Raw genomic sequence first — 11,749 nt, forward strand, 5'->3', positions numbered from 1 at the left:
TGCCTGAGCCTGGCACCCAGGCCTGCTGATGGGCAGCCGGCAGCACCAAGCTCTCCCAGAAGATAGGAAGATAAATGCCGGAGGGACTGAACGGGAAAATTCTGGCTGTTTGGAGGAGGGGACAGAGGAGACTGGTCTATGAGGAAGGCAAGCTTTTTTCATCCCTCCTCCTCCAAGCCAGGGACTGCTGAGGAAAGCCCACCCCTCCACTGGCACTGGTGGTGTGGCCTCTGCTCATCACATGACTACCCAGACAGCCCACACTCCCAACCCCGTCAGGGCCTCCCAGTCGTAGGGGCTAGAAGACCGAGGGGGAGGGAGAGGCTGCGAGGGGAGGAGCTGCAAGGGCTGCACCAGACACTGGTGCAGGTTTCAGCCAGCTGCCGGCATCTCCCCTGGATCCGCGTCATCCCTCACTCACAGGCCTGTCTGTCACAGGACATTAAGTTCTTGGCAGGTGCTGTTTGGCTGAGGCTGCAGGCCAGGTTGGGGGCAAGGGGGTCCCAGGGAACATGCCAGCCTGTCCTCTCTGGGCCTTGGCTCACTGGGGATACATGCTCCTCTGGGGAGTCCTCACTCTCCCCTGAAAAAGCCACACCCTCACAAACCCCTGGAGATCACACATGTGTGTCTCTCTCTCTCTCTCTCTCTCTCTCTCTCTCTCTCTCTCTCCCTCTCTCCCTCTCTCCCTTTCTCTCTCTCTCTCTCTCTCTCTCTCTCTCACACACACACACACACACACACACACACACACACACACACACACACACAACATCCAGGTCCCAAATGTTGACATTTCCTCCCTGGCAGCCCCCAAATGCCCTCTGCTGCCCCAGCGCTGCCAGTGAGAGGCCCTTTGGGTGCCCCTAGTATGCACACAAAGCCCCATTTGCATCCCAGGGCAGAGCTTTCTTGCCAGCCAGCCAGCTTGTCTGCCGTGTGACTGCCCAGCCCTACAGTTCCTGCTTGGACATCCCTCCCTCTTTCCCTCTGTCTGGGCTGCAGAAACTGAGCTCTTCCATCCTCCTTAAGGCTTGAAAGCAGAACTAAGAGAAGAGAAAGCATGAGGCTTATCTATGTCAAGAACCCCAAGAGCCCTGAAATGGATGCCCCCACTCAGAGAGAGATGTGTTCATGACCATTGAATCAGGGCTTACTCTGCATAAGTAAAATTCAGTTCATGTGAAAGCACCTCAGCTCAGCAGACAAAGCCTGCCAGGGCCAGGCTCCTGGGGCCCCCTCAGCCCATGTCCTGCCATTCCCCAGTCCCTAGACACTCCAATGTGCTGGACTCCCTGCCCTTATTCCTAGTCTCTCCCTGGTCTCTCAAGCCCACACCACTTCCTTCTGCTTTGAATGCCTTTTCCCGCCTTCTCAACCTGGAGAGTTTACTCATCCTTCATCCTCAGGCTGCCTCTGCTAGGAAGCCTTCCTTGATAGCACCCTCTGCTCTCTGCAGACTTCAGTGCCCCTTCTTTGGGTGTTCACAGCTTCCCTGTTCAAAGCATTTCCCACATTGTATTTCAGTGGTTAACAGGCCCATCTTCCTCCTTAGACTATGAGCTAAGGGGCAGGGGACAGTGTTTAATCCATAACCTCTACCATAGGGCTGACACATAGTAGATGCTCAAGAAATACTTGCCAACTGAATGCATGAGTTAATGAATGGGGCAGAAGAGAGCCAAGTAAACAGAGAAGAACACCAGGTCTCTGAGGAGGGAAAGGAATGCCAGCAGTAGATATCAAGGAAGGCTTCCTGGAGGAAGTAAATAAGCTGTTGACAGGGTGGAGACATTCCAGGCAAAAGGAACTGATTGGTCGGGGGTGGGGGGAGCAGGGGAGCCATAGAAAAGGTCTTCTGTCAGGAATAACATTCACTGAGCACCTTCTCTGTACCAGGCCTTACTCTAAACCCTTACACATGGTATTATTTAATCTTCAGAACAACCATAGGAGATTGGCACTGTAGTTATCCCCATTTCACTGATGAAGAAAGTGAAGTTCAGTTACTGGCCCAAGGAGTTTAGGTCAGATTTGGTGAGAGAAGCAGAACAACCAGAAGTGGTACAGAATATGGGATTTGACCTTATACAGTGGGGCAGCTACTTAAAGAATTGATGCTTCTGAGTCTAAAATCCTCATGGCAGGCAGTGAGGAAGGGAAGATGGATGTGAAATTGGGGAGAACAAGAAGGAACTGAACCAGTGAGGAAGGGCTGGGACTCTGGAGGATGAACAGGCAGCCACACCGAGACAACTTCGGTGACACAGGTGACCTGCAGAAGAAGTTGGCACCCTTTGTCCTGGAGCTAAACACACACCCAGCCTAGGACTAGACAAGCTGAAGGAGGTCGGTAGAGAACCCACAGATCTGCATCAACACGTGTGAACTGCAGCACCGCAGGAGCCCTGCGCCAACCACAGGAGCAAGCACGGCTGCTGTGTCCCCTCCTGCCACCATGGTCAGCTTGCAGGAAAGGGAATTCTGGAACTGTGGTTCAGCTTAGCTCAGCTGACACAGCCCAGAGCTACCACTCAAGGTCCCAACCCAGATCTGTATGTGTATAAGGAAGAAATGGCTGGGAAGTTGATCGGAACCAAACCAGGGGGTCTTGGCAGCACTCCAAGGAATTTGGGATTCCTTCTGTGGGATAACAGTGCTGATTTTCGAGACTGTGTGTTGAGTTGGAAGCGAAGGTGGGACGTGCCCCTGGTGATGTCCTGAAGGTGTTGGGCATATTCAGGTTGGGGTGGGAGACAGGAAGAGATGCCTGTGGAACCCTGGGATAGATTCTGAATTGGGTGGAAGAGGCTGTGTGTAAATGAGGGAACCAGAAGCTGAGCCTTGGGTGGTGCCTACAGGCGAGAAGCAAGTCAGGCAGAAAGGCTGGCAGAACTGTGAGGGCCGAGGTCAGGGAGGTGGGAGGACCAGGGAAGCAGAGCCCTGGAAGACTTTTTTTGGGTGTAGGTATCTTGGCCCTCCTTCTTGGGCAGATGCAGCTCTGATGGTGCCTGTGCCATGTTTGGAGTTGGGCATTTAGTGTGGCCTCCTGCTGGTGCCCCTACCTACTCTCCCCCACCTCTGTGAGGGGCAGGTCCAGATGCTGCTCTGGAAGCCCAAGGCGCTGGCAGCTGAGGGGTGAGATAAGCCTCTGGGCTCAGGGTGTGATGTTTGTCCATCCTGCATGCCTTCTGAGGCCCCACTGTGTGCAGGACACTGGGCTTGGCTGGGGACCAGCCAGGAAGCATGGGCACCTGGGCCCTGCAAGCAGGGAGCTAGCGTACAGTCTGGTGGGAGGCAGAGGAGGAAACTGGGCCCTGCAGTGGAGGAGAGAGGAGCACGAAGGAGGGAGGCCTCCCCACACTTGGGAGGAATCCAGGAAGCAGTGGCATTTAAAGACGAATCCAATCAAGCCCCTAGTCTAATCACATCGACAGGAAATCCAGGGACCAGTTCTGTAGTCAGCAGACTGTGGGACCTGTAGGGCCAGGAACCCAATGTCCTCATAGCCATATTGTGTGGGAAAACAGAAAGAACAAGGTGAACCTGTGGATGAAAAGAGAGTTAATAGACAGAACAGCCCATTGTAACATGTGGACCTTATTTGGATCCTGATTTTTTAAAAAAAGTGGTGATCGGTTAGTCTGCTCAGGCTGCCATAACAAAATACCATAGACTGGGAAGCTTAAAAACAACAGAAATTTATTTCTCACAGTTCTGGAGGCTTGAAGTCCCTGATCAAGGTCTGGCAGGGTTCTGTTTCTGGTGAGGACTCTCTTCCTAGCTTGTAGACGGCCACTTAGTCTCAGGTGGCCTTTCCTCGGAGTGTGCAAAGGTGTGGGGGGGGGGTGGTGTGGAGAGAGAGATCTCTTCCCCGTCTTATAAGGCCACCAACCCTATCAGATTAGGGCCTCACTCTTATGACCACATTTAGCCTTAATTACCTCCTAAAGGCCCTCTTTCCAAATTCAGCCACAATGGAGATTAGGGCTTCAATATGTGAATTTGGGGGGACACAATTCAGTTCATAGCAGATGACATTTATGAAGCATTGGCACTTTGCTGACTGGGTATTTGATTATACTGAGGAATTACTGCTAAATATCTCTTGGGGTATGATAATGGTAACAGTGTTTCATATATATACACATACATGTATATAACATGTATAAAATATATATATGTATGCATGTATAGAATAATATTGGCATTATATGTACTGTGATATGTACACAGTACATTATACATACATTATGTGTACATTTTTGCACACAGGAGTATATATATTTCCTTATTTTTTATTTATTTATTTATTTATTTATTTTTGGCTGCATTGGGTCTCCTTTCCATCCCAGCCTCCAGTTTACACTCAAGAGGGCAATCCTTTTTCCTAGCTCCTATCACATCCTTTTGGAGATATTCTACACACGACACACAAATGTACGTGCAAAACTACCTTCCTTTTTTTTCTGTAAAATATAAATGGTAGCGTATAATGTTGTTTTGCATCTTGTTTCTCTTTTTTCTACTTTATCTTTAAAATCATGTCAGATTAGTACATAAAATTTCATACTGTGTAATGGCTTTACTGTATAAACGTACCGTAAATTCATGTAACATTTAAGTTGCTGCCAATTTATGTGCTATCATAACCAAGGCTACACTGAATACTTTGTAGACCTAACATTTCTGCACACAGGAATAAATATATTTGTATAGGCAACAGGAAGAAATGAGAATGCTGGATCAAAGTGCATGTGCATTTAAAAATTTTTTTTAATTAATTAATTTTATTTTTGGCTGTGTTGGGTCTTTGTTGCTGCGCGTGGGCTTTCTTTAGTCGCGGTGAGCGGGAGCTACTCTTCGTTGCGGTGTGTGGGCTTCTCATTGCGGTGACTTCTCTTGTTGCAGAGCATGGGCTCTAGGCATGCGGGCTTCAGTAGTTGTGGCTCGTGGGCTCTAGAGCACAGGCTCAGTAGTTGTGGCGCACGGACTTAGTTGCTCCGCGGCATGTGGGATCTTCCTGGACCAGGGCTCCAACCTGTGTCCCCTGCATTGGCAGGCGGATTCTTAACCACTGTGCCACGAGGGAAGCCTCCTTATTTTTTAGATATGTACCAAAATATTTGTGGGTGAAATCATCTGATTTGCTTCAAAATGGTCTGGGAAGAGGAAGTGAGTGTGGCTATAGATGAAGCCAGACTGACCATGAGTTGATGGTTGTTTGTTGGGTCTGGGTTATGAGTTCATGGGGGTGCATCATATTATTCTGTCTACTTTTGCATATGTAAAACATAACAAAAAGTAAAAACAAAAAGTGAGGAGGATTATTGAGATTTAGGGTTGGGGGGAGAAGCCAGGCATCTGCTAGAAGAAATTGCTCAGGCAAAGCTCTGAGGGAGTGAGGCTTTTGGGTGTGTGAGGCCCCAGTGTTTCACAGGCGCTGGAGCGTGAATCTGTGCCAGGCGCTTCGGGTACCAAGATGACTGAGGCTCAGTCCCTACCCTCCAGGACAAAGACCAGTCTCAATGGAGGGCCCTGGCTCAGGGCAAGCGAGACCAGAACCCAGTAGGAGAGCCCTGAAGAGCCTGTGAAGCTTGAATAAGGGGAACAGAAGCAGTTGTCATTGTTCTGGAAGTGCTGGGAGACCAAGTGGTAAAAGGAGGCATCAGGCAGAGATCACCCAGTGTGCTAGGAATAGGGAAGCCTGAGGATGGAGCAGCAAGAATGTGATCATCCAGGCTCCCAACCAAATCTTTGCTGGAATTGTAGGAAACTGACCTTCGCTTTAGAAATCTGACTTCTTTTTGTGTTCTTACTGGGTGACTTTGGGCAGGTTACTTAAACCCTCTGATCCTCAGTTTTTTCTTCTGTAAAATGGGGATCATTATAGGGCCCACCCCATAAGGTTGCTGTGGTATTAAATGAGAAAATATTTGTAAACCACTGAAAAGAGTTTGTGTTAGTTATTATTATCATCCGAGTTTCAGGGAGGAAGTTGCCTTCCCTTGGGGCAAGAAGGTGGAGACATCAGTTATTAAAATGAGAGAACCCCAGTGGGGAGGTGGGAACATCATATTACTCTTCTCTGCCAGCCCCTAATAGGTTGGTGATTTATTTTTAATTAAAAAAGCTGTTTTCTTACAGTGGTGAGCAGGGTCAGATGCAGAAAAGAAGTTGTAGAGAGAAGACTAAATAAAATCCACTGGACCTTGTGAGAAAGTGTGGTTGGCCAGAGTGGTGAGTGTCTCAGGCCGAGAGCCCAGTTCCAGAAACTCCCTCTAGGCCCCCGTTGCCCTCTTGAGGTGGCTTCTGGAACAGGGGGTCTACAGGAGTGAAAGGTCAGGCCCCGTGGGGGTGGGGTGGGGCCCAAGCAGGCTCCTCCCGCTGTTGGGAGCACCGGCCTTCCCCCTTCAAGGCTGTGGCTCTGGGACCACTTCCTCTTTCCTCACTCTGAAGCAGGGAGCAGGCCTGCTGAGGCCTCAGGAAAAATGGGACTCCAGGATGCCTTAGCACACCTATGACCCCAGGTGGGGGTGGCTGAGTGTGCTGGTTGGAGACCTCTCTCCCTGCTTCAGGGGTAGCGAGGGCCACCCTGGAGGCCTGCAGGATGGAGGGGGCGAGTAAGGAGAAGCTGTCATCTGTGTCCAATCTGGTGACTGTGTTTGAGAATAGCAGGTACGGGGTAGTGGAGGTGGGAAGGGTCACCATGGCCAACTGGCAGTCTCCCTCGAGCTCCTCTGCCCACCCCTGGGCCCTTGGGCAGCCCAGAGCCTCCCAGTCTCTAGGCTAAGGAGCAGGGCTGGGGCCACCTTGGACCCTCACAGTGAGCAGTTCTCTCTCTGCGCCCTGTCCTGCACACCTCCTCCTGTCTGGGCAGTGTCCACGTCCCTCGGCCATGGGTTCCTTGGAGCATGGGAGAGTGTTGTTGGGGCACCAGGCCTGGGCAGGGGTGAGAGCGTGTGTGTTGATGTGTTGGGGAGAGTCCAGACGTGTGTGTAGTTATGAGTGAGCGTGGGTGGACCAGATGCCGTGTTTGGGCTGCAGAACTCCAGCAGAAATAATAGCTAATACTCTCCTGCAGAAATAATAGCTAATACTTATCAAGTGCTTACTCCCTATGAGTAGGATAACCATACAATTTATCATTTAGACCAGGACACAATGGAAACTGAAAGTGAATGCCATTAAATTTTTTTGGTGGGAGGGAGGAGACAATAGGAAAGGTTGAGACTGTCACAGGCAAACCAGGATGTGTGGTCAGCCTACCTATAGGGCGCTGTTCTAAGTGCGTTTGCTACTTATTTCATTTAATCATCTAACAGCCTATTGGGGGTAGGTTCCACCTCTATACCTATCTTACAGATGAGAAAGGGGAGGCACGGAGAGGTGGGGAGGCTTTAAGTGCTTTAAGTTCATGGGCAAGGAGCAATGCAGGGGCTTCCGTCTGAAGGGAGAAGGCTGGACCGGATGTGTGGAGGTCACTGTGTGTCTGTATGTGACATTAATCCATTCTGCAGGCATTTCTTAAGCCCAGGACTGTGTTAGGGATTGTGACTGTTGTAGGTAGGGTTCTCTGGAAATAGACTCCGGGGTAGAGATTTACTTCAGGAAATTTACTGGGGAGGCTTTTGGGAACAATACCTGTGCGGGTGAGGGAGGCAGCTTTGGGCACAGGGAGAGGTTGAACTGCCGAGCACTTGCCACAGAGGCTGCAGCCTGTCCCAGAGAGCTCTGGAGCTGGAGGCCTCTCAGGCTGTTCCGGATGAGGCAAAGGGCTAGGTCTTTGTACCCCCACATGGACTAGTCATTGGATGTGGACTTGACCTTAGATGAGGTAGCTCTCTTCCAGAGAGGGCAATTCCCGGGGAGGGACTCAGTCAATAACTTGTCAGCCACCATACCACCAGCAGCTAGGGGAAGAGTGCCTCAGTGCTGAGGGGGTGTGGGTGGCACAGCACAGCATCGCACAGGAACTGTATCGGATGCAGGAGCCTAAAGAATGATCCCTGCCCGGAGGACTTCTGTCTTTGGTGCTAAGCTCATGGAATGACCATGATGCCGGGTCATGGACAGTAGATATCCTGGGAGAGGCCTTAACGCTCTGCTAAGTGTACTCAGAGCAGGCAAAGCCTCCTGTGGGCTTCATGGTGGAGGCAGCATAGACGTGGACCTAGAAGGGCAGTTCAGCTTCCTGAGCGGGTGACCTGACCCTGCCTCTCCCAGAGGGCTTTGCCGGGCACGTTCTGTTCAGCACCAAGGACAGCTCTAGGCAGCACCTTCCTGGACCACCACCCCACTCAACACGCCAGGCATGCCCAGTGGAGACCCTCAGCATGTGTGCTCTGCCTAGGCAGCACTCCTAGCAGGAGGAGGCAGCCCTCAGACCAGATGGGGTCAGAGGAGGTCTTGTCGGGAGGGTGGGAGTCACCCCTTACTGTGTGAGGGGCCCCATGCCAGCTGCCTTGGCCTGGGCTTTCTTGTGAGGCACTTCCTTTCAGTGCCTTAACTGATCTGAAACTGAGGGGTGAAGAGGAAACAGAAGCTGGCCTGGGCACTTGGACAGAAATGCAGAAGCTGAAACCAAATGTAGAACGGAAAGCCTGAGACTCAGCTAATTCCACGAGCTGCAGACCAGTGGGCTGAGGAACTGTGGTGCACTGGAGTGCCAGAGAGGCGTGGAAGAGCCAGTGAGGAGCCGTGGGGGACTGGGTCCCAATCCTGTCTCTGCCACCAACCAGGGTGTGACGTGGGGCAGGTCACGTTGACTCTCTGCACCTGTTTCTCCTTGACTCACATGCGGAGGGGCAGTTTAAGGCTCAGGCTCGGGAGCCAGCCTGCCTGATCTGAATCCCACCTCTGACCCCCTCTTGCTGCAAGATCCTCTCTTTTCCTAGCTGCAGAATAGGGGTAATGAGAATCTTTCTCACAGAGTTTTGAAGATTTTGTACCTGTCTGGTCCTCCGTTTCCCAGCCTGCCTTTCTCATAAGGATGCCCACCCTGTGCTGTCACCACAAGCCTTTCCACACCAAAGGGAATGGGTCCCAGCCCAAGTCGTTGGATATATTCCTTGAGGGTGACCTCTGTTATCTAGAGAATTTAACTGGCTGACAAATCCAATAGGTAGGATAACAAAGCCACACTACGAAAGCTCATCCCTGGAGGGAGAGGGAAACTGATCCCAGGCTGGCTTTTCCCACCACTAGAGGTGTGGAGGGCGTAGCTCACACTGAAAAGCCCCAGCTTTATCAGCTCTGCCCTCCCTTTAGAGTGTTCCATGGCTCCCACCTTCCCTCGATGTATCAGTTACTGGGGTTTTAGGGGATTTCCTGCTTACAGAGACTTAAAACCAGGGATGAGGTCCACAGGCGAGGTGATCTGGGAGGGCACTTAAAACCCTCTATGTGCAAAAAGAAGGGTTCCTAGCTGCATTTTAAACAGGGAAGTGTGTTGTTCCCCAGGAAACAAGACACAGTCTACGCTGACTCATTTTGAAGACTGGAGTTCCCTCCAAGAAAGGTGTTGGGGAGGGAAGTAGAAGTCTCAGTCAGTTCTCCTGTGCACCAGGTACTCAGAGGCCAGTGAACATCTGTGATTTGCATTAATTGCCCCAAAATCCCCACCAGAGAGGTGCTATTCTTCTCCGTACTCTACAGGCTGGAAACCCTCAGGTCTGCCGTCTTCTCCTCAGGACCCCGGGAGCAGCATCCAGAGTCCACGGCCTGGAGGCCGGGCATCACCACCCTGGGTGCAGGCCTCCTTCGCCCACAGGGCCATGGGATAAGCCCACCGTGGAGGAGGCCGTGGAGTCTGGGCCCAGGACGGTCAGCAGGAGGTATCTGAGCTCCCTGAAGAACAAGCTGTCCAGCAGGGACTGGAGGAAATCTTGCCAGGCTAGGACCTGCCCCGGCCCAGGGACACAGGTGCCCGAGGGGTAGAAGTGGGGAGCTGGGTGGGGGCCCCTCCACTGACCTCCTTCCCACACATTCTCTCCCAGCCAGAGCCAGCACTTCCCCAGGTGGGGTCTTGTGTGACCAGAGATCAGCTGAAAGCTAGATTCACACCCACCCCACCCTTAACAGCCTTTGACTAAGTGTCTACTATGCACCCTGCTGCTGGCATTATTTCTCATACCCCTCACTATAGGAGTCTTTTAGGCATGGAAATTGAAACTCAGACAGCTTAAGGAACTTGTCCAAGGCCACACAGCTTGGAACCTAGTACCTTTCCCAGGGGCGGCCTCCGTTTACACACTGAAGGGGGCAACAGTGCCAACTAGAAATAGAGGTCAGGGCTAATTCCTGCCCTTCGACTCATCCTGGGCAGGTCACCTCCCTTCTCTGGGTTTCAGTTTTCTTGTCTGTGGAATTTAAGGGCTCGGCTGCACGAGGCTGTGCACCCTGGAGCCGGACTACCAGGGTACACGTCCCAGCTCTTCTGCTTACTATGTGACCTTGGGCAAGTCTCTTTAACCCCTTTGTGCTTGTTTCCTCATTTATAAGATGGGGATGGTGATCATAGTAGTACATACTATGTACACTGGTTATCAGTTGCTGCATAACAAACTACGCCAAAATGTAGAGGCCAAATAGTTTATTATTTCTGACAGTTTTGTGGGTTGATTGGAATGCTATTGGATGGTTTTTCTGTTGGTCTCACTTGGAGTTTGTCTTAGTCAGCTCGGGATGCCATAGCAAAATACCACAGACTAGGTGACTTAAACAGCAGAAATGCATTTTCTCACAGCTCTGCAGACTGGACATCCAAGATCAAGGTGCTGGCAGGGTTGGTTTCTGGTGAGGCTCCCTTCCTGGCTTGTAGATGGCCATCTTCTCACTATGTCCTCACACGACCTTTTCTCTGTTCACATGCTCTCCTGGTGTCCCTCCCTCTTATAAGGACACCAGTCTTAATGGATTAGGCTCTACCCTTCTATCTCAATTAACTTAATTACTAAAGGCCCTATTTCCAAAATATAGTCACATTGGAGGTTAGGGCTTCAATGTATTGATTTGGGGACACAATTCAGTCCATAACAGGGTCTCTCACTTGGCTGCAGTCAGATGTTGGCTGGGGTGGGAATGCCCAAGATAGCTCATCTCCCAAGCCTGGTGCCTGGGCAGGGACAGTTGGAAAGCTGTGCTCAGCTGGGATGCTGGCACGGCTGGACCCCTGGCTCCCTCTCACTGTAGTCCCAGGGCCTCTCCTCTCCATGTGGCCTCTCCATCAGGGCAGCTAGACCTCCAGATGTGGTAGTTCGTGGCTCCCAAGGGGGCACAAGTGGAAGCTTCCAGGCCTCTTAAGGCTTAAGCCCAGAACTGGCTCAGCCTCACTCTGCCCCATTCTCTCAGTTAAATCGATCCCAGCGCCAGCCCAGATGAGTTGCAGGAGTGCATGAATCCCGGGAGGTATGTTTCACCGGGGCATCTTTGGATACTGCTCCCATCAGAGGAGACCAAAGCTCTGCTTCTCCTTCTCCTCCCAACTCCCCTGCAGGAGCCTGAGGAGAAGAGGATCGTCCAGGAGCTGCTGGAGACAGAGCAGGCCTATGTGGCACGCCTCCACCTGCTAGACCAGGCCAGTGGCCAGGACGCCCCCTCCTGAGCCCCAGCACCTGGGTGTCCTCACCCCACCCCTGCTCTCCCTTCTGACCCACCTCACAAGAGCTGAGAGTTAGGACCTCGGGGTTTGATTCTAGGAAGCCTTAGTCTTTTAACTCCATTGGCCGGAGTTCAGGCAGAAATCGGG

The sequence above is a fragment of the Eschrichtius robustus genome, chromosome 12, assembly GCF_028021215.1.
Source record: "Eschrichtius robustus isolate mEscRob2 chromosome 12, mEscRob2.pri, whole genome shotgun sequence".
NCBI lineage: Eukaryota > Metazoa > Chordata > Mammalia > Artiodactyla > Eschrichtiidae > Eschrichtius > Eschrichtius robustus.